The sequence below is a fragment of the Equus asinus genome, chromosome 12 (assembly GCF_041296235.1).
Source record: "Equus asinus isolate D_3611 breed Donkey chromosome 12, EquAss-T2T_v2, whole genome shotgun sequence".
Classification (NCBI taxonomy): Eukaryota; Metazoa; Chordata; class Mammalia; order Perissodactyla; family Equidae; genus Equus; species Equus asinus.
In genome coordinates, this window is record NC_091801.1 from 82547956 (window position 1) to 82571878 (window position 23923).

The 23923-nt window shown below is 42.0% G+C and overlaps 1 protein-coding gene across 22 annotated transcripts in view; it reads right to left on the minus strand.

Annotated features, from left to right (window-relative positions):
* Positions 1-23923, minus strand: part of PTK2 (protein tyrosine kinase 2) — a 278805-nt gene that overhangs the window by 230423 nt on the left and 24459 nt on the right. For 5 of the 22 annotated variants that reach the window (XM_070481681.1, XM_070481686.1, XM_070481683.1 and 2 more), the window contains exon 2: positions 13111-13207. The exons of the other annotated variants lie outside the window; for them this stretch is intronic. The gene's annotated coding sequence lies outside the window, so the exon portion shown is untranslated. The remainder of the gene's footprint in view (positions 1-13110; positions 13208-23923) is intronic. 22 annotated transcript variants of the gene reach the window in all.

Genomic DNA, 23923 nt, shown 5'->3' on the forward strand with positions numbered 1-23923 from the left:
GAGGGAGCGAGGGCAGGCAGGCAAATTCGACAAAATGTTAAAAACTGGTGAATCTCAGTGAAGGGTATCTGGAGGTTCACTATACTACTTCTTACAACTTCTCCATAAAAGAAAAGAAAATACTCATTTACAAAAGCAAAAACAAGGAGCAGAAAGGGTGCTGGAAGGGCTTTCAGAGGCAGCCAAGCAAACAGCCTGCTATTGAGGAAAAAGGCAAAAGTTGTGTTATTGCATATTGAAAATGACAGGTGTTCACAGTTCATACTGAGGATCCTGAGTCACCCAGAAAAGCTAAAACTGATTTTAATATCTTTTAGCAAGTTTTGCTTAAGAAGATCTATTAAGTATTCTTTGAAAAATGTAAGAAAATAAACAAGGTTAAATACTTTTTAGAATTTATGCTCTATTGTACTTCTGTTCTGTATAAACAACTTTTCAACTGCACAGGAGCCACACTGTAGAAACTTCACACAGCAGACTCAACATGGATAGCGCCACCACAACACACAATTCAACTGAAACGAACACAATGAGAACTGCAACCCCACGTCCATGTAGTTGCAGCGACGACAACAGCGCCAGGACTGCCATCTGGCCAGCAGCACCTGGACATGCCATCAACTGGAAGAAGCACCCTAGCACTCTTCTGAGCCTCTTAAACCAGAGGTTCCTGGAGAAAACACAAGCTTGCGTCAGACGATACAAACACAAGGCGGAACCATGCCAATCTCTCTTCTCTTTCTAGTAGATATTTACTGTGTGATCACCACCCAAAGGCTACCACGCAGAGACTGCAATAAACGGGTCTGGGCACACAGTAATTTACAACCTACCACAGACAGGAAGGTAGGCCTCAAGAACAGAGAAGCATGTCAGTAAAGAAACAAACACCAGCTCAGGGGGCTCCTCTTATAACGCTCCTCGTTATATCAGTGATTCTATTACAACCACACATTATAACATCCTTTGATCATAAAATAATGAAGAGCTCGTCATTTAAATAATGGCCTTATTTTCTAAAGTCAAACAACTTTCGATTTTTAAATGAAAATTAAAACACACACAACTTTCCATTTCATTCTCCTCCCTGCCCACTGTTGTGGCTTTCCTAAACAAGGGTTTGTTGGAAAAAAAATGCTAAATAACTGCTCCAAAGGACATCAAAAAGCACCACAAAGTAATAGCAAGCAACTCTCTTGCAAACTTTTAAGAAACTTTATTTACAATCACAATAAAGCCTTAAGTTCAGTGACGCTAACTTGTATTATTTTCTGTGTACCTTCTTATTCTAGCAGATTAAAACACAGTCATGCGTTGCTTAACAAGCAGATGGTCTGAGAAATGCATCATTAGAGACTCCATCGTTGTGCAAACATCACAGAGTGCACTTACACAAACCTAGATGGTAGAGCCTACTACACAGCTAGGCTCTATGGTGTTAATCTTACGGGACCCCTGTCGTGTACGTGGTCTGCCATTGACTAAACATCATCATTGGGCGCATGACTGTGTCACTGTACTCTACAATTACAGCTGAGTAACTAAACAACAGAGCTGAAGACTGCACAATTAAATTTGTCTCATTAATCAGACAAAACATTTTTTATTAATTTTTAGAGCTGGTAAAACTATATTTCTCCAGAGCTCAAGAGCTTGAATCCTAAAGGATTCAAGGAAGGAATCCTAAAATAAGTTAACTTTTAAAATCTTTTATTTATGCGAACTACATGACACCTACAATATATAATCACATTATACAAAGACAAACCACATTATAAAGCCCTTAGGTCGTGAATAAATAAGAATATAAAAATCAACCAAGGACTCCAAGATTATATGTCTTCAAAAGCAGCATCTGTGCTAAAATCTATTTCACTTAAACTTCTATGATACCTAATCCAGAAAAATAAAATTTAATCCAACTGGAAAGAAAAATCAAGTTCAAGTGTGTGTGTATAAATGTGTGTTGTGTGCCTGTGTGTCTGTACAACATCAGTGTGTATATACAGAAACCACTTACCCCTTTTTTTAATTGGCACCTGAGCTAACATCTGTTGCCAATCTTCCTTTTTGTCCCCCCCCTCCGCCCCGTCTTCTTCTTCTCCCCAAAGCCCCCAGAACATACTTGTAGGTCCTTCTGGTTGTGCTACATGGGATGCTGCCTCAGCATGGCCTAATGAGTGGTGCCATGTCTGTGCCCAGGATCCAAAGCAGTGAAACCCTGGGCCACCAAAGAGGAACGCGTAAACTTAACCACTTGGTCACAGGGCTAGTCCCTTTTGTTTTAAGCTTGGTTTATTGAGGTACAGTTTACATACAGTAACAATACCCGGTTCACTGAGTTCTGACAAACATATTCAGTTATGTAACTGCCACCATGTGGAAAGTATGGCCTATTTCCATCACCCCAAGAAGTGCTCTCCTGCCCTCTCCACTCCTACGCCCTCAGCCCCAGGAAACCACTGATCAGATTTCTGTTCTTACAGTTTTGCCTTTACCTGTCATATAAATGGAATCATAGTTCACAGAGTTTTGTGTTTTCACTTAGTAGAATGCTTTGAAGATTCACCCTTTTTGTTGCCTTGTCAGCAGTTAATTCCTTTTTATTGTTAACGGGATTTCATTCTACAGGCGTACCACAATCTGTTTACTCATTTATCCCCTGACGGACACTTGTTTTCCATTTTAAGTGACTATAAATAAAGCTGCTATAAACATTCATATACAGGTCTTTGTGTGGACATAAATTTTCATTTCTCTTGGGTAAATACCTCCAAGCAGGACTGCTGGATTGTACGATAAGTGTATATTCAACTTTATAGGAAACTGCCAAACTGTTTCCCAAAGTGGTTATAACACTTTGCATTCCCACCAGCAAAGCATGACAGTTCTAGCTGTTCCACATCCTTGTCCCAGGGCACTGTCACCTTCTGTTGTCTCATTTTGTTTTAATGTTAACCATTCTAATAGGGTTGCAATAGTATCATAGCAGTGGTCATCTGTATTTCCCTTAAGATTAATGATGGTGAGCATGCTTTTATGTGCTTACTGTCACTCATATGAAATGGATGAAATATATATTCAAATCTTTTGGCTATTTTTTTAATTGAAATTTTTACTGAGACATCTATCCTTTTTAACAGACAGTTTACTAAAGAAGAAATGCTGAGAAGTTTGTATATTTTTTTAAGCCACTTAGAATTCATAAGGAGCAGACAAAACTAAAACGCTTCCTGCCATTCCCACCCCCTCACGCTACTTGCCCCCTAAGGATATCTACAAAAAAGAGAGGTAAAGAAAAGCAGTACTCCCCTCCTCTCCCTTACTCTGAATGTAACAATCACAGGAACGGTGCCTGCCTGCCTCGCGGGTCACAAATGGACCTATTTCCCTATTTTTACAAGTATTTGATGAAACCACATTCTTTCCTCAGTATGAGCCAGGAACACCAATGACTGAGAGCTATTTGCAATACTTTGCAGAAAGAGTGCTAAAGCATTTTAACATGGTTGATACACTTAAAAAGGAAGTGCAATACTGAGAAAAAAGGTCTGCCTGCAGTTCAGTAGGCGGCACTATTCTCCTCTCCACTAAATACGTGACCCTCAGACACGTGCCCGAGCTTAAAGGCAAGGGTGAAGCTTTAACGCACGGAATTTGAGAACTTGATAGCACCACATGGAACCTTTGGCAAGTTTCTTAACTTCTCTCAGTTTCTCATCTATAAAACGGGAACAGTAACTGATACTTTATTGAGCTACTGTACAGAATTAAGATTCAAACTTGACCAATTACTAACACATAAATGGCAGCTGTTATGATTATGACTATTTCCTTCACCCATAACTCCTGAATCACAAATGTAAATTAAGACTGGAAAGAAGGAAGTGCTCTTCACAAAGCTGTGAGTATAGAGTCAGAGCTTCAGACGGCAGTTAACATCCGCACACGGTGGATGCACTAAAGCAAACGCAGGTCCTGACCATACATGAGAACTGCCCGGCACTTACATAAAATGTGTAGCACAGTTACATAAATGGTTCCCTGAAGTTGGCAATCATGAAAGTCATGTACAGACCTTACTTCTCATAATTCTGCCTCAGCATTTCAAACAGAGCGATGCTTCTTTTCTTTTTTTTTTTTTTCAGGAAGATTAGCCCTGAGCTAACATCTGCCAATCCTCCTCTTTTTGCTGAGGAAGACTGGCCCTGAGCTAACATCCATGCCCATCTTCCTCCACTTCATATGTGGGACGCCTACCACAGCATGGTTTTTGCCAAGCGGTGCCATGTCTGCACCCAGGATCCGAACCGGCGAACCCTGGGCCGCCAAGCAGAACGTGCGAACTCACCCACTGCGCCACCAGGCCGGCCCCCTCTTTTCAAAAGGATCCAAACCAACCACTCTTGGTTTTGCACTGTCTCATTACTGATGGCTTTTTTCCTCTGGGATTCTATAGCTATGCCAGAGATGACAGTCGCGCTTGCATGCCTCAACGACATTTCCCAACCCCCCTGGTTGCCATCTCCCCAATTTAGCTTCTTAAGTTTCCTGTGGTCATTCCCCTGTCCTTGTCTGACAACTGGAGGGGCACTGCAGCCCTCATTCCTGCACTGATGATTGGCTTGGATAGCCAGATGCTAATTTTATTAAGTATTTGTGACAGATGTTCTACAAGGATTTTTCCAAGAATCAACACATGAAATCAACAGTTTAAGATTATCACTTGGATTCAAGTGTCCTGATATATCTTTTTTTTTTTAACTTTCTTTATTTTGAGGAAGATTAGCCCTGAGCTAACTCCTGCGAATCCTCCTCTTTTTGCTGAGGAAGGCTGGCCCTGATCAAGTGTCCTGATATATCCTATGCTCATACTTTAAGACAAGATTAAAAATTTGTAACAGGTGTTTAATAATCTGAATGTCGCACTCCCATGTAAACTTTCTTCAAGCTCCCAAGGGTATAGTCTGTAACTAAGTTAATATATACAATCCAGCAAGGTACCACAACACAGGCTTTTAAAATTACCAAAAAGTAACTGATCACATCCATCTCTGTGCTTATTCTCACACTTTCTCTACCCAGAATGTCCTCCCCTACTGCAGCCAACCCTTCTGACCTTTCCCCGACATGCTCCCCCAGGAAGCATTCTTGCCCTCCCTCTGGACTTTCCATCACGGTTCTCTCTCTCAATGAGCTGTTTTTCACCATGTCTCACCTGTTCCTGCCTTATCTTCCCCATGTTCTTCAGCCCTGGTACCTTTTCTAGCAGGCCAAGAGAGCAACCTGTCCAGACTAAAGAAGGGAAAAGAAGAAATGTGCCTGGGGATTAAGAGAGAATTAATATACTTGGCCACATGGAAAATTTTATTGAGAGGCTTTACTTATAAAGCTGTTAGAGAGGGTGAGAACTCTTAGCCAGACTTAAGAATGTTAAGCAAATAGAAAAAAATATGTAAGTCCAAGAAAACAAAAAGTTGGACAAGAAATGTAATCATGCTACATTAATTTGCTCAACAGTGAGCAATGTTTACAAAGTCAAAATAATTAAAAATAAAATACAGATCCAAACAAAAATTGTGATATGACTATACAGGAAAGAATGAAAGGAGTTCAAAATGTAACTTTTTCTATAATCGATACATCAATGACCCCTGACCCTACACCTATACTCTCAGGAAACATGGACAGACACACTTCTCAGAACAGCTCGAACAGATGACGACATGTGCCTCTGGGATGCAAACGGCAGAGGGCAGCACAGGAGCCTGCTGTTTTCTGCACGGATCTTTCTGCACTATTTTACCTTTGAACCATATACATTACCACCCTTTGAGAGAAGTGAAATTTCTAATTAAGAAAAAACCCAGAATCTCTAATAGAAGCATTTCAAGCAGTATACAAGTGTTTTCCCAGAACTCTTAATCCTACTATTCTCTCTTCTTCTTTTACAAGTCCCTTGGTAAACGAAGGGTAAGCAGCATCCGCCGCACGTGCATCTCCAATCTCTCAGAAGGCAGAGCAGCAGAGCACGATGAGCGTGGCCAAGGAGACCTGACTTTAATTCAGCTCCACGCTTGCCAGCTATGTATTCTGGAGAAAGCTGCTGTAACCTCTGAACCTTACTTTTCTCACCTGAAAAATGGGAAACACCATTTACCTTACATACCTTGTTGGGTTGCTCAGCACCTAGTGCATACTTGGAATAACTAAGTACCCAAATGGTAGATAAGTGTGATGACGACCATACATCCTTAGACCTAACTCACCCAGATGCAATTTTTGTTTCACTACTTTCTTCCTACTTCAAACCATCGTTCACTCAGGCTTCCATTCTCACCACTCTCCCAAACTACTCTGAACGTCACCAAGACGACCTCCAAGTTGGTAAATCTAAAAGTCAAACCTCAATCTTCATCTTGACCTTTCAGCTACATTTGACAGAGTTGATCACACCCTCCTCCTTGAAACATTTTTCTCCCTCCTTTTCACAGTAGCCAATGCTTCTGGTGTTCCTTGCATGGGCTCTGTGCTTACCGCTGCCCACTCTTCTCCTTGACCACTTAACGGTAAAATGACCCAAGGCTCAGACTTCGGTGGTCTTCTCTTCTCTACGGTCATTCCCTCAGTGATCACAGAGTGTCACTTAGCTTTCATTTCAACTTCCAGCTCAGACTTCTCTTCCAAGCTCCAAATTCCTACTTCTAACTGCCTCCAGAACATCTCTACCTGGTTCCCTAACAGACATCTCAAACTTAAAAATGCCTAAAAGTGAACTCCTCATTTGCCCCTCTAACCCAAGTTCCACCCACAGCCCTCCATCCTTCTAGTTACCCAGGCCAAAAGCTTGACAGTCAAGGCAATTCCTCTCCTTTTTCCTCGCCATCCCTCATCCAATCCATCAGCAAATCCTATTGGTTCTACCTTCAGAATACATCCAGGGCCCACCTCTTTCCCACCACCACTAGTGTTAACCACCTCAATGCAAGCCAACACTGCTGCTCACCTGGTTACCCCAACAGCCTCCCAGCAGGCTCCTGTTTCTACTCTTGACTCTCTCCCCATGTCTACTGCCAACACAGTAGCTTTTTAAACTTAAGTCAAATCTTGTTGCCGACACTGAGTGTCACTTTCACTCCACAGTAACAGCCCAATACCTCCTGATGCCCTATCCTATACTGGTTGATGTTCTCTGGTCCACCTCTCATTACCTCTCACCTCCTCTGCTGTTACTCTGTCCTCCATTATTCCTCTTCAGCCACAGTGGCCTCCTCCTTTTCTCTTTGCACTGCCTCGTCCCTCACCTAGAATGCTCCTTCTCCCAGACAGCAGCTAACACACGTATCTGCTTTGTATTTGGCTCAGATCTCATCTTTGTGATGAGGCTTATTATAACCATGCTATTTAGAACTCACACCCACTCATACCATGGCACTATTTTTTTTCCCATCACACTTCCCACCTTCCAATATATTACATAATTTACTTATTTATGATGTTTGTTTATCATCTGCTTCCCTGCTCAATAATTTAAGAACCAGAACCTTTGTTTTGTGTACTGATATACCTGCCTAAAGCAATCAGAACCACGTCAGGCACTTAGTAGAAGCTCAACAAATATTTGGTGAATTGAATTGAAATGTCCACAGTTTAAACCAATCCTTCACAAGATATCACCAACTCCCATAGCACTTCCAATAAATCAGCCTGGAAAAAACCCATTCCACGGTTCAATGCAAACACCGGACTCCTTCCAGACTATAATACCTGGGCTTCTGAGAGCTAGCACTAGACGAAACTCTCCTAACCTCAAAGGCTCGCACATTCTAATTTAACTATCACCAAAGAGCTGAGCCACACCCTCACAGACAAGCCTTCTCCCTCCTGCTGGGCTCTCCAGCTCTTTACCCCTGCCATTTCAAACCTCCTCCATGATCATCGGATCTCCAACCCCAGCACTGCCTTTTCCACTCACTCTCAGGAGAGGGCCAGCCTCAAATCTTCCTTCAGAGAAGCCATGACACAAGAACTACCCCGGCTATCTCCCATCCTCTTGCTACAAACATAGTAAGGATTCAGTAAATATTTCGTGGGAAAAAACAAGGAAACTAAGGAACAGAAAAGTAAAATGTTTTGCCAAAGTCCCATAATTAATAGTGGTGGTGCCAAGGTTTGAACTCAGGCCCGTCTGACTCTAAAATCGTGACTCCTTCTCCTAAGCCACACAACGAACCAATGTATCACCCTGCCTCTTAAAATCCTCAGTGACTTTAGGTTGAAGATGGTTTCATTCCTCTGAAAGACTCTGGTGGACAGAAGTTTCACCAGAAGCAAAAAAATGACAAATCTGTAAAATAAAAATAAGAGAAAGGGAAGAGCTCCCAAAAGATGAGAACTCAACAAGTATCTCCCTGACATTAGGAGAAGAGAGATGCATGCGATGTATGAACACAGGAGCAACAGCCTCAGCCCAAAGGACACTGCGAAAGCAGGGTCCCAGGGAGACGGGAGACAATGCAGTAGATGTTGAAGAGGTGTTGGGCTTTGGGTCATGGGGTACGTTGAGGACCAACGTAAGAACGGAGGTGAAAGCCGAGGGATTAATCGACTATTTGTGTGCAGGACAACTAAGCCCATCAGCACCCCATTTCTCCAGCACCTGACTCTCGCACACGAGCAGGCACTCAGGTAACCCAGCATTTATCTTCAGATGAAAAAAACCCCAAGGGGTATTTCTTCTAAAAACGTAAAGCAAAAGTTTCTGCTTTGAGCGTTGATATCCTTAGACTAAACCTATCCCCATCTGGTTATTAGGGGCCCACAGCCTAAAACCACTCTGAAGGAAGCACTCCAATCTGCCTCCATCAGGGGACAGATCCAACTCAGACAAGCAGCTAGCCCTTATTTCTTATTATCTATAGACAACCAAGGATCACCAGACATATGAGGAATATCACCTATACGAAAGAGAAATAAACACCAAGAAAAACAAAGAGAAAACATGACCTCGGAAGACAGAGTTGGAAAAGCTGAAGAAAACTTAGAGAAACAAGAGTAAACTCCAAGCACATCTGAAAAGCCTTGTGAATCCTTAAAACAAGAACAGGTGAAAAAGGGACCCAGAATAACAAAACAATTCCTAAAATTAAAAACAATAAAATACTTCATTTCCAACTTTGAGAGTTCAGCCCATGAACTGCCCCCAGAACACTTGTGTGGGGTTGCAGATAGAATACAAATGTGAAAAACCCTTTCAATGTAAAAGTAATGACAAAAACTTAAAAGTATGACAGAGGACAGAAGACAGGCTGGAACTAGAAGGGAAGAGGCAATATTTGGGGTGTTACTATCTTTATCTTAACAAACGAAGGAGGCAAGATACGGGCAAAACTCATGATCCAAAGGAAAGGATACTATTAAAATTACAATAAAAAGACTTTTAAACAAACACACAAACTATCCAACAGTGAGAGGTACAGAAGAGAGTACAGAAAAGTATAAACAGGCTAAGCCCTTATATCCCAAATCAGAAAATCAACAAATCATTTAAAATTGAAGTCACAAATGATAGTTTAACATGTCATACCGTGTTTTGGAGGCAAATATCAGAGAGTCTCAAGTGAAAAATGGTTAGAGTGGAACCAGGGATTGGGGAGGGTGAGAAAATCATTGCTTTTCTTCATAATCTCATCTATTCCATCTAGCTTGATTTTTAAGGATTTTATTTTTTTTTTTCCTTTTTCTCCCCAAAGCCCCCGGGTACATAGTTGTATATTCTTCATTGTGGGTGCTTCTAGTTGTGGCATGTGGGACACCGCCTCAGCATGGCTTGATGAGCAGTGCCATGTCCGCGCCCAGGATTCGAACCAATGAAACACTGGGCCGCCTGCAGCGGAGCGCGCGAACTTAACCACTCGGCCACGGGGCCAGCCCCCCATCTATCTTGATTTTTAATTATATAAATAAATAAAAACTCGCCCTTTAGTCCTTCCCCACTGCCCTCAAGGTAAAGCACACACTTCCCACGAGGGTTTAGCAAACCTTCTCACAATCAGGCTGCTGCTTATCCTCCAGCTTCACGTTAAACACTTTCCCCCACCTTGCAATCACTGCTCTCACTACAGTAAACTACATTCAAATATCCCCAAACGCCAAGCTTTCTTGCCTCTGAGCCCTTGCATGTGACATTTTTTCTGCCTTAAACACTCTTCTTTCCTTAATCTCCTCTACACCAGGTCAATGCATGCTCATTCTTCAGGGTTCAATGTGGGCGTCACATCCTCAGGAAGCCTTTACTGACCAAGCTGGTCCTATGGGCCTACGAATACTCCCAAGGCAGTCCGCATATTCTCTCCTCACGGCAGTAACCAGCAGACATTAGGCTGTCTGGTATTCTCTGTACCCTCGAGAAAAATCTACATTTTATGAGAACAAGGAAGATGTCCATTTTGCTCAAATGGAAAAGTGTCAGCATCCAGTACAAAACCTAGAATTCCAGACACTTAAAAGAAATTTTTTTGAGTTAGCCCCAGGACCTGAAAGTTCAATCTATTTCAACTGTACTCAGCTGCTCTGACGCTAAAAAAGTCATCTTACTCACAAAATGAGGGTTTTCAGAAGGGTCTCAGGGCGGCCTTTCTGTCTACTGCCTTCCCACACCCCATTAACCCTGAAAATGATCTCCATGCATATTCCAGCAATTCAACTCCTCCAAAACTTTTCTTTGCTTTCCTAGAATTCTGGCTGTGAAACACCTCCATCCCAAGTTTCTGCCTTCTAATGAAATACCCTAAACAATGCAAGAACCAAGAACCAACTCTGGCAAAGGTAACTTCAGAACCAGATCCATCCTACAGGGGCTCAACTGGACCAGGAACATACGATGGGGCAGTCAGGTAAATCAAGAGACCTGAATCTCAGCATAACGTCACTAAGTTCACTCTCTAGGAAGCCAGATTTACTCATGTGGCCTGACCATTGGTCCAGAACTGGGGGAAACAAAATTATAGGAACACTAGTTATAAGGTTATTTTCCTGGGTTATATATTTTCAAATACTGGAAATAAGAAGTCAAACCAGAATCAGTAGATTACATCCTGGTGCTGAAAGTTCCAATGAGCTGGTGAACCAGCTCTTGGTTCATCAAGAGCTGGCTTGTCATCTCACCACTCCCATCAGGCCTTCATTCCACTGCATATCACATTAAGAAGAAAAATTCTGTGTAACTTCTGCTAAATATTGCTTCCCCATGAAACTGTCTTGTGCTCTACTAAGATGAATTTTTTTGTTGTTTTTTGAGGAAGATTAGCCCTGAGCTAACATCTACCATCAATCCTCCTCTTTTTACTGAGGAAGACTAGCCCTTAGCTAACATCCATGCCCATTTTCCTTTACTTTATATGTGGGAGGCCTGCCACAGCATGGCTTGATAAGTGGTGCGTAGGTCTACGCCCGGGATCTGAACCGGTGAACCCCAAGCCGCTGATGTGGAACATGTGAACTTAACCGCTACACCACCAGGTTGGCCCCCAAGATGAAGTATTTTTAATAGCTAATATTTCTGACAAGTTATACTTGATATTCTCCCTCTTGTTTGGATCTACTAAGAAAAGACAAATTATTTTGTGGCAAGGATTAAACATTTCTTCATCCAGCATTTAGTGAAAATTACCTATGGATTGAGCAGAAAAGATACAGAGATAAAAAAACAAAATCTTTGATTTCAAAGACTCTCACAAACACACTTGCACCCAAATAAACAGAGTGCACTGTTAGAGGAAGAAACATATAACGCGGACAGGGACAGGGCTGTTAAACAAGGGATGCAGGTAGCTGTACTGTGACCTTCTCACCACGTGGGACACAGCCACACCTAGCACAGCACAGGCATAGAGCAGGCTCCTCTCACTGCCAATAACAAGCAGGGGGAATTGGAAAAACAGGAGCGAGACTTCCAGGCCTTGCAAGGAAACTGAAACTGCATGACATAATTTCCCTCCCTAATACCTAATCTCTGCAGAAATAGAAGTGGGTTTGGGGGAGAAGGGAGAACAGAGGAGGAAAGTGAACTGATCCTCAGAAGGAAAGAAATGGAAAAACAATCTGAGGCTCTGCCCCTTGGACATCTAAGACAAAGACACTTGCCAAGTCAAACTTAACATAATTATAAATTATCATGAACTCTGAATCCACGAAGTCCAAGTTCATGAGGGTTTTACCATAGCAACATATTGGTAAAACAAAATGCTCACCAAGGCCAACACCCGAAGAGAGATTTATGAATCTTCTAACAACTGCCTGTGCTCGATTTACCACTTGACTTACCAGAAAGAGCAGTCTTAGGAAATAAGACAAACTGGGGTAGAATCTCAATTCTACAGCTTCCCAACTGCCGAGCACATAACAAGTTACAAGGTTACAAATAACTCCATCTCTCCGGGGCTTTTAAGTGGGAGAAATACCACTGAGTAATAACTGCTAACATTTGTGAGTGCTGAGCACATTACACACATCTCACAACATCTTCACCACAAGTCTGGGAGGCAGGTCCTATAACCACACCCTTTGTGAGATGAGAAAGCTAGGTTTAGAGCTAGTAAAGAGTTAGTAAATCCGTAGCTACACCAACATCTGAATCCAGAGCCCATGAGAATAAGATACTAGTAAAGAGCACACTCTGAAGCCAGACTGAGTCTGAATTCCAGCCTTGCCATTTACTGACTTGGTAACCTTTAACCTCTCTGTATTTTGGTTATGCAAATGTGAAACAGGGAGAAGAGCAACGTCCTCAGAGGGTTACTGTGAGGACTCAGTCTGCAGTCGTGACTTAGAGCCCACAGTGCACCAGGGACTATTCTAACGCATGTGTTGTTACTGCTGGTCTTCTTGTTAACCATTATTATTATACTGCCTGGCTATCTCAGAAAAAATATTAAGTATCTACACAAAGCAGGCACTAAACAACTTACATTTCTTCCCTCATCTACTCTGCAAAATCAACCACCTTTTGTTTGTTTCTACTGTATGGCACAGAAACCCAGGACAGATCCAAGAAAAATCAAAACAAAACAAAAAACCAAGACACATATATAGCAAGAGGATTACACTCACAGTTAAGAAGGCCACAACAACTCTGAGGAAGTCAAATGACGACGTAAAGAAATACTCCTAGTTTCTCCTTCCTCTTTCCATAGCAGTCAAAGAGAACCTGACAAGAAAAGACAACTTGCATATATGAAAGCACCTTTATTGCCCTACTTTTTCACAGCTCTATTGTGTTCACAACCCTACAGCCAGCTGCATTACCTCCCATGCACACTGTGTTAGACCTGGAATCGGGGGACAGCAAAGATGGTATCAAGTCGCTGTCACCAAACCTACATTTTGTCGAGAAAATACACGTGAAATAACTGAAAACTATTAAAACATAGCAACAATCATAAATTAATATGGCATAAAGTTAGCTAATAAGTTCAGGGTAATAAGACAAACAGAATATACACATCTATTTCACCCCCTGAACTAAAATTATACTAGAGACATAAAAAAATTTTTTTTAAAACAGCACAGGGAGAACTGAAGGGAAAAAAAGGAACAAAATTTTGGAAGCTGTGAGAAAAGCTTCTAACATGGAAGACAGAGATCAAAACAAATAGGAAAAAAGAAGAAGAAAAAACTTGGAGGAAACAGAAACTATAAAAGATTGGAAGTGCAGAAAATGACTCAGCAGGCCCAAGAAAGCCAGATCCTGAGCCAGCAGTGGAAAAAACTGAGAACCCAGTCGCTGTACACAGCAGCATCCTAGAAGGTTCAGAACTGGCGCATTAGTGCGGACAGACTGCGGCTAAGGACGGTGGAGGCCTAAAAGACGGAGGAGAGGGTGAAGCCCGTTTAAGCTGCAGCTGGAACCTCAATACCAGGCCTCCACAGGACTCTCGCTCCCTCTGATGCAAGACTGGAGGGTCAGTCCCTGGAAAAAGCAGAGCCTTGCTGGACCAAAGTCACCCTGCCCAGCTCTACTAAACAGAGGTGGATTTAATCACTGTACACACACTGAACGGTGACTCCTCCAGCTGCTCCACCCACCGCACATCCCCCTCCCCCAGCCACACACTCGGCTGCCAGAATTCTGTGGTCAGAACTCTGCAGGAAATAAACTGTAAGAATATTCTTGGGGTATCTGAGCAGCCTAAGAAGAAAGATCTAAAGATACCAACACTGGGGATTCCCCAACAAATGGCCCACCAAGAATATCCTGATGTGAAAGTGAAAAGGCCCACCCATAAGAGGGAACAACTTGAAAGAAACAGAAAGGACGATAATTATCAATAACCTAGAGATAAGACACTGCAACCGACAAACAAAAATAGGATGCTCTTTTAACAGAACAAAAAAAGAGCTCTTAGAAATTGAAGAACCAGAAAACAAATAAAAACTAAAGAAAGTCGAGTCAAATTAAAGACACCTCCCTGAAAGTAGAATAAAAAGATCAAAAAGGGGTGGGGGGAGAAAGGAAGGGAAGAAAGAGAAGAGAAAAATATATTGGAGTGAAAGTATAGGAAAATTCCAGAACTTGTCCAGCACAGCCAAGTTCTAAATAGCAGGACTTCCAGAAAGACAGAATAAGAAAACAAAAGGGAGAAAATCTTCAGCACAGTAATTCCAAGAAGTTCTCCAAGAACTGATGAACATAAGTTGCTGGAATGAAGGGACCCAATGAATATGCACAACAGTTGATGAAAACAGACCCACATCATGGTACATCATCATGACATTTTAAAAGACTTGGACAAATTTTAAAACACCTACCAGCTTCTAAAGATGGGAGGGAAAAAAATTATATACAAAGAATATAAGAAATTAGGAGAGCTTCTGATTTCAAAAACAGTTACAGGAAAACAAGAAGGCAATGGAGCAGTATCTTTGAGCCTATTTAAGAAAATGAAAGCCAATATGGAAGTCTATACCCAACCAAACTATCAATCAAGTTTTCAATTATGCACAGTCTCAAACATTTTACCTCCTAAGCATCCTATCTCAGAACGCCACTGAAGGAAGTCCTCCACCAAAATGTGAGCATGATCAAAATATAAAGAAGACATGGGATACAGAAAACACGAGCTTCGATGAAGAAGAGATAGGGAATCTCCAGGATGATGGTGAAGGGAGATTCCAGAATGGTAGCTGGGCAACCCAGGGTTCGTGGGTTCAGATCCCAAGCACAGCCCCACACACAGCTCATCAAGCCATGCTGTGGTGGTGTCCCACATATAAAATAGAAGAAAATTGGCACAAATGTTAGCTCAGGCACAGTCTTCCTGAAGCAAAAAGAGGGAGCTTTGCAAGAAATGTTAGCCCACGGCCAAACTTCCTCACCAAAAAAAAGAAAAAGAAAAAGGCATCCTCAGGTGTTGGGGTCCATTAGCTGGACTATTAAAGTTCTGTAAGCCACTGGTGAACTTTTCCTCTTTTGAGGAGAATGAAGATATAGGATAAATATTTTTCTGAGGAGTAAAATATAGTTTAAACTCTTTAAGGGCAAGCAAGTTCTGTATGTCTGTGAATTCTGGTTCCCTAGAAGAACGCCAGGTATGTATAATAGATACTCAGCACATGAATAAATGCAAAAACCTTTGCTTTTGCACATACTAGGTTCTGAAAAGTGATAGCTAGATGAGAAACGGCCCTCTCCATGAGGTCTTTCCAGTCAGTGAGGGAGAGAGCAGTCAGTCACTGACTACAGTGCTATGGGATGAGCCCTGTGATACGGGTGTGTCCAGGGCCGTCTGATGGACATACATCTTTCTTTGACCGCCCAATCCCCTGTGTTCTTAGTTGTTTTTATATCTATTGCTTATTTTTCCCATGCTTTCTCATAGCCATTAGTAAATTTCTCACAAGCCCGTCACACAGACTCATCCATTCTTCACACGTTCTTTCTGGGAGCTCCTTTGTTGTCTCCAGACGTTCTTTTGCCCTCATCCTTTGGCTTTTCTCCAGACTTGGATTTCGTGTTTATGGTATCTCTTGCTTTTGTCTTTTTTGACTGACTGCTTCATTTTGGTGGACTGCATCATCCAGAGGTTAATCACTTCCAAAAGATGTTTCAGTGTCTTTGGGCAAAGCGAAGACAGCCTACAGCATTCCCTTCTCTTGAGCCACACTGCTCCAACTTGGACTCTTTTCCCTCTCTGCTGGTGCTCAGCTACCATTCTGGAATCTCCCTTCACCATCATCCTGGAGATTCCCTTATCTCTTCTTCATCGAAGCTCATGTTTTCTGTGTCCCTGGGCCACCGAAGCAGAGCGCGTGAACTTAACCGCTACACCACTGGGCCAGTCCCTCTGATGATGCCTTTTCGACATTACATGCACTGTGTAATATGAAGAGTGTCAGCCTGCACGTCAGGAAACTGGGCTTCTAGTACTTTCAAATGATTACTTTGGAAGAAAAGAAAATCCAAACTCCTCAGTATGACCTGTCAGGCCATTACTTATCAAGCCTGGTCTAACTCTCCAGGCTTAACATCTCTCACCATTATCTCCCATGCACCCCACACTCCAGCAAAATTAAACTACTTTCAGTTTACAGAACACCCTGTGCCCTTTCTCACACCTCTATGCCATTTGCTGGCCCCTCCACCTGGACCTTCCTTCCCAGCTGAACTGGATGCACATCTGGCAGGAGCCATGCCCCTCCCTCCAGGTCAGATGCCTTTCTCCTGCACTCCCACAGCATTCCTTCACTCGACATAGGTATTTATGGAGTGACTGACACATGCCACACATTGCACTGGAATACACTGCAGTGAACAAGAGAGACACGGCCCTGCCCCAAAGGACTCTGGTGGTGCAGCTTCCTGTTACATACTTACTAGAGTGGATGTCAAATCTGACCTTATCTATCATTCTCTTCCTCCACCCAAACAGCAAAATGCTAGGGACAGTGACAGCCTCTTTTAGCTCTGCAGCCTCAGGACCTACATACCAGGTAAATAGTTTAAGCATTGCTAAATGAAACCAAAGTGAAGATCAAACCAGCTCCAGTTGGGCTGGTGGGAATGCAAACTGGTGCAGCCACTATGGAAAACAGTATGGAGATTTCTCAAAAAATTAAAAATAGAAATACCATATGACCCAGGCATCCCACTACTGGGTATCTATGCAAAGAGCTTGAAGTCAGCAATTCCAAGAGACCCATGCACCTCTATGTTCATTACAGCATTATTCACAATAGCCAAGACATGGAAGCAACCTAAGTGTCCATCAACTGCTGACTGGATAAAGAAGATATGGTATATATACGCAATGGAATACTACTCAGCCATAAAAAAGGATAAAATTGTCCCATTCACAACAACATGGATGGACCTGAGGGTATTATGTTAAGTGAAATAAGCCAGATAGAGAAAGACAATCTCTGTATGACTCCACTCATAGGTGGAAGTTAAACACGTGGATGAAGAGAACAGATTAGTGGTTACCAGGGGAAAGGGGGGGTGGAGAGTGGGCACAAAGGGTGAAGTGGTGCACCTACAATACGACTGACAAATAATAATGTACAACTGAAATTTCACAAGGTTGTAAACTATCATAACCTCAATAAAAACTGAAATAGAAAAAAAAAAACCTCCAATTGGTTGCAGCAGGTAAGTAACACTTGTAACACTTGCTCTGCAGAGGCCCTCTGACTTTTTTTTTTTGTGGCCTCTTTTTTGTTAGAAGTATAAACTTGAAAACGTCATTCACTGACGTCTTGAACATCTCTTGGAACAGGCTTTCTTCTCCTTGCTAATTGCAAAGGCAGAACATCCCAGCTGTCCATGTCTGGTTTTTGCTTACCACTGTCTATCTGACAGCATGCACTGCATCACACACTTAGAGCACGTGATCACTAAGCATGTACTTGATAAGTGAATGACTTAATGAATGAATAAATGAACGTACACACTGGCTTTGAGTAGTCTCCTAATTGCTCTTTGCTTTATTTTATAGTTTGAAGAGAATTCAAGCAAGTAGCAACACTCCATTCTATCAACACTAGGCCTACTGCTTGCCATTTCAGCAGCGGGCAGCTTAACGTGTGCCGCATGCCAGCCTATTCATCCCAGGACTGCGTCTATCTTTATTAAGAAGATGAATCTATGCATTTTAACTATGAAACTAATAAGACATAAGCATAAGAATTTGAACTAGTTCAAACAGGACAAAAAAACTAGATATTTCCCAAAACGCATAACTAAAATGCTTAAATTCTTTTGTTGCAGACGGATAAAGAAAAATTAAACTTGGCTCGTTATACAATGAAATATATCGTCAGCTCCCAGAAGACATTTGTAAGATGGATACTCTCTACCTTTCTGGCATAAACGGGTGTATTTTAAGGGGTTGCTCTGAACCCTTTTACCCTCACATGCAAACTAAAATTGCCACACTCTAAATCTGTGCTTCATTAACATGTAAAATATTTCCTTTCAGCACCTTGCTTACAATGTTCTTACTTCAACGCACAACCCAACTTGGCAAGCGTTCTAGCACCCATTTCCCACTAAGTCCGAATAGCAACCCTAACGGTCGTACAATGACAGCCTCCACTGGAGGAGCATTTGGGATGTTACCGCACTCTCTAAGTGCTTTACAGGCACCAGCCCCTCAATCCTCACATCCCAAACTGGCTACTTCATTATGCCCATTTTACACATAAGGAAACTAAATCTTGAAGAAATTAAGAAATTTTCCAAGGTCACACAGCAAACAAGGAAGAGATAGGCATCCAAACATTGGCTTATCAGCACTCTTAAAACCATGATGCTATTCTGGCTTCCCAAATTAACCAGATAATACCATTATTAAAACAATGAACATGATCTGGACTTTCCAAAGCGAGCATGATAGAAAAACTCTTCCTAAAGCTGAGTAACATTCAACATGACATACTAGCAAATTATAAAATATCTGGCTGGAATTAAGCACGTAGGCTGAGCCCATGGAAAACAAATGGTGTGTTTGATGTTAACTGCTAAATAAGGCCCAAGCTCGCTATTTCTTACCCCATAACATCCTAACAATTTAAGTTATTTATGAGGGTCTCCAAGGTCCAAAATACAAAACCACTTCACGTAGGTTTCCCGTCCTCTAAGCTCAGTGTACCAGTAGTTTCCACACTTAGGCAAGCTGTAACCTGTATTCTGAAAGAACATAGGTCAGACATTACTTTCTGAAAAACCAAAAATATATAAAGAATGTGAATATGATTATGAAAATCATGCGGGCAACAACAGCTTCTTTATGCTTCAAAATAATTTTCTAGCCAAAGATATTCCAACACTAGACTGCGGAGCTGCTCACAGCTGGGGATACTGCTTCTCATCCACCTCTGTGCCAGTGCTCAGGACACAGTTCACCATCCGACTGGTACTAAACTACTGACTTAATGAATACATTAAGAAAAAAGAAGAGGTAAAGTTACTAAATTTTGGAAAACCAATATTAACAGTAATAATAATAAATTTCCTATTTTGTATGCAGAGTAAATGATGATTATAAACTGCTTTCCAGTTCTTACACAAACCAATCAAACTAAAACAGGGAATGATTAAGACTAGCCTTTAAATTCCCAAAAAAGAAAGAACTCCATTGTTAGGAACTGTATTTATTGAACGTGAGGTTGATTCTTCCCTAAAATATAAGCTGTTATTTACATGACTAACCATGTACAAGAACTATGTTATATCACATTTATAACAGGTGGGATAATCTCTGCGTTAACATATGAGAAAACAGATTCAGAACGTAAGTAACCTGGTCAACATCACACACAGAACAAGGATCAGAGCTGAGATTCAAAGCAACATGCGTTGAAAGCCAGTGCTTTTAACCACTGCTCTATTCTGCACTGCAAATAATATCCCCAGAAAATTCTGTGTGAAAACGCTTAAAGGTGTTAAAGAAACATTATTCTACTCAAATTAATTAAATAGGCACAGTTAAGACAAGGCAACCCTTCAATCACATTCAAAAGAACTAACTAATGGCAACTATGGTATATCTAAGGGTCATTTTGTCTCCCTGAGAGGGACACCAAAAGAAAGACCTATGAACTAAATTCAAGAAGTAATTAGAAGGAGCATCTCTTGTGGGACTGGGAGAGAAAACTGATCAAGGGACACAAAGGCATCTGGGCATCAACAGCCCAGCTGAAACTGGAGACCATTACCTGCACAATGAAAGCAGTTTGCAAAGGGAAAGGTCCCGGATCCAGGTACAGAAGAGTAAGCACACTCCATCCTGTCTCTCCCAGAGGAAGCAACGAGAGAACCTGCACAGAACAACTGCAGAGGCTAACTGATGACTCTGACAAGGAAACAGTAACGGGCGGATTAGGAAAGAAGACTAGAAGTCAAACCACCTCCAAATCAGCAGATTTAAAAATGAGCAACAGTCTCCTAACAAAATATTGTAAGTATGAAGGATACACTCCAAACTTACTCAGCATAGGAAGAAAGAGGAAAATCTCAAGTCCCATGGGAAAAGAAAATCAAAATAAGCCAATACTGAGATGAAACAAATGTCAGAATTAGCCCAAAGACTTTAAAGCAGCTAGTATACAAACAATCCTATAAACAAGCACACACCCTCTATACCCAATATCATAAATTCTTCTCTTCCCTTTATCTCTTAAACCCATTCACCGGCTTTGGTGCCCACCACTCCATGGAAACTTCTCTATGCAAGATTGCCAATGACCTCCAACCTGCTCAATCCAGTGGTCAGTCCTCTGGTCTCAGCGGCAACTGACAAGAGCTGGTCACTCCCACGCCCCTTCTCTTGGTTTCCAGGATGCCACCTTCTCCTGGTTTTCTTCTTACCTCACAGGTGCTTCCTCCTCTTCTGTCAAACCAGTTAATTCTAGAGTCCCCCAAGACTGTCCTTTCTCCTCTTAGCTATGCTTACCTCCCATGCAAGCTCACTTTAAATACTGTCTCTGTGCTAACAACTTTGAAACATGTATCTTTAGCTGAGACCAGTTGTCTGGCTGTTGTGTTGGACTGACTGTTGTCAACTATGCATCACAGCCACCACCTTCTATATTCTCCTGTGCATCACAGAGGAGAAGCCAAAACCACATTTCCCAAAAACCCGTTCCTGCTACAACTCAGGGTTGGAGGTAACTAGTAAGAGGCACTCGCGAAAAAATGGTAAGATGAAAGGGAGCATTATTCTCTGGAGGCAGGTGCGGGCAAAAGCCTGGTTGCAGGTAGATGTGTAGGGAGAAAAAAAGAACTCACCAACTTTGGCAGCTAAGACCCAGGGCGGCTTCTACAAGAACTGTCAGGGGTTTCTGAGAGAGATCCCACCAACCACCTGTTTGAACCAGGGATCAGCAGCAGATGCTCCAACTGCCCATGCCCAGATCACTGTCGATTCCGGAAGAGCTCCTGGGAAGCACTCACTGTAACAGCTGCTTCCCAGACTTCAACTCTGCCAGCCCTTCCAACGGTAGTGATGGATTCTAATTCTTTGTAGTAAAAAAGTCTAGAGTGGTTTCTGTTTTCTGACCAAACTGATGGTTACACTCTATGCTGGGATGAGCCTCTAGACCCCTTAGAGAAGTGAAACATGACCAAGAGAACTGAGTAAAATGTCCACCATCTCAAGGCCCAGGTCATGATCTTCCCCCATAAACTTTCTTCATGCAGTCTTCTCTGTCTGTTCATGACAACGCCCTCCTTCCAACTGCTGAGGCCAAACACAATGGATGTCATCTTTGACTCTTCTCAGCCTTCCACACTCCCCATCCAATCCTGTCAGCTTTTCTGGCAAAACATGCCCAGAAACTGTCCCCTTGGCCTCAAGTCCACCAACACCATCCTGACCTCAGCCACCAACGTCATTCACCCAAATGACGGCACAACAGCCGCCGAAGTCTATCTACTTCAACCCTTGCCACTCGAACGCCTGTTCTCAACAGTGAACTGCCTCAAAATCTAAGTCAGACAGCATCCGTTCACTGCTCAAAATCCTAAATGGCCCCCCAGTTCACACGGATGGCAAGGACATAATTAAATCATGTTTGACTACATGGCCAAAGAAATGTGTTGGAAAAAAATAAACTCATTTAAGGCTGTTAGCCTGGCAAGAACAGTTGCTTAAAGAAATGAGGACATCAGGACAAAATCAATCGTCAATTATAGAACAAGGCAAATGATTCTGAGTGGACTTCCTTGGCTGCTGCTGAGCTAACAGATGTTACCCACACTGCCCGGCTGTTGGTTCATGGAGTCAATGCGTCTGAAGAACCGGCCTCCAAGAATAGTCCATGTGGAACTACAGGTGAGAACATTTTCAAAGAACTTAGAAAACACTAATTTAATACAACCTGAAGTGGAATCTGCCAAGATGTATTAAAACTGATGACAGTAAAAACATATGGGGACCAGAAAAAGGGTCAGGTGGACAAGTTTACAAAGATTATGAAAATGTAAGACGTTTAAAGCATTTAGACATGGTTACTTAATGTATGGTTACTCACTGTATTATTCATCAGCAGGTACTTGTGGAAAGCATTTGAATCTATCACATGCTACTGAACCAGTGAACTTCATTAAAACATCCTAACTTGTTCCTACCACACAGCAGGTCAATGGATTGTGGTAGGTTTTCTTGTGACTTTCTGACTTTCGAGCTAAGAGTGAAATTTTTCTGAAAAAGACCCTCCTTCAGTTATCACTATTATCAAACACTGAATAGCTTTGGAAATTAGCTTTTGCTACAGACTTGGTACAGTTTCCTAATGAATTCAACCTGAATTTACAAGGCACAACAGTGCTCATATGAGGGACTTCTCTGACAGGCAATGTTTGAATCACAAGTAATATCAAGCTTCTTTATACACCTCCTATGCTATCAAAAGTTAAAATGAGGGTCTGGCCCAGTGGCATAGTGGTTAACTTTTGCACACTCCACTTTGGCGGCCCAAGGTTCGCGGGTTCAAATCCTGGGTGTGGACCTACACACTGCTCATCAAGCCATGCTGTGGCAGCATCCCACATGCAAAACAGAGGAAGAGTGGCATAGATCTTAGCTCAGGGACAGTCTTCCTCAAGCAAAAAAGAGGAAGATGAGCAACAGATGTTAGCTCAGGACCAATCTCCCTCACCAAAAAAAAACAAAACAAAAAGTTAAAACCAGAAGTGAGATTTCCATTCCCACACAAATTTGCAGGAGATACATTTTCTGAGTTTAAACTACAGTTTCAGGAGCATTTCTTGAACCATGATGCAAGTACAATGAAAATTTACAAATTCCAAAATTTATTTAGCTATGCAACTGAGGTGCTTCCATCTAACCATCAACTGGAAGTGATCAATCGGCAGTGTAATGATATGCTAAAAGCGAAATATCAAGAAGACTCTAACAAAATTCTGCAAATGCCTTCCAAGCTCAAGTATAATGACATACTCCTGGACTGATATCAGTATCTGAGTACCTATCCATATGAAGACATTCTCAAAGATGAAATATGTAAAACCTCCTTGCAGATCAGCATTAAGAGATGAACATTTGGGGGCCGGTCCCATGGTCGAGCAGTTGAGTTCAGTATGGCGGCCCAGGGATTCGCCAGTTCAGATCCTGGGTGCAGACATGGCACTGCTGGTCAAGCCATGCTGAGGTGGCGTCCCACACAACACAACTAGAAGGACCTACAACTAGACTACACAGCTATGTACTGAGGTCTTTGGGGAGAAGAAGAAGAAGAAAGAAAAAAAATAACAAGATTGGCAACAGATGTTAGCTCAGGTGCCAATTTTTTTCAAAAAAAAACCAGAGAGAACATTTGTAATTGATTTTGATGACAGAGAACACTAACTTTGAACTCCATTCCCTCCTCCCCCCAAAAAAGAATTCCATTCGTCTCATTATAT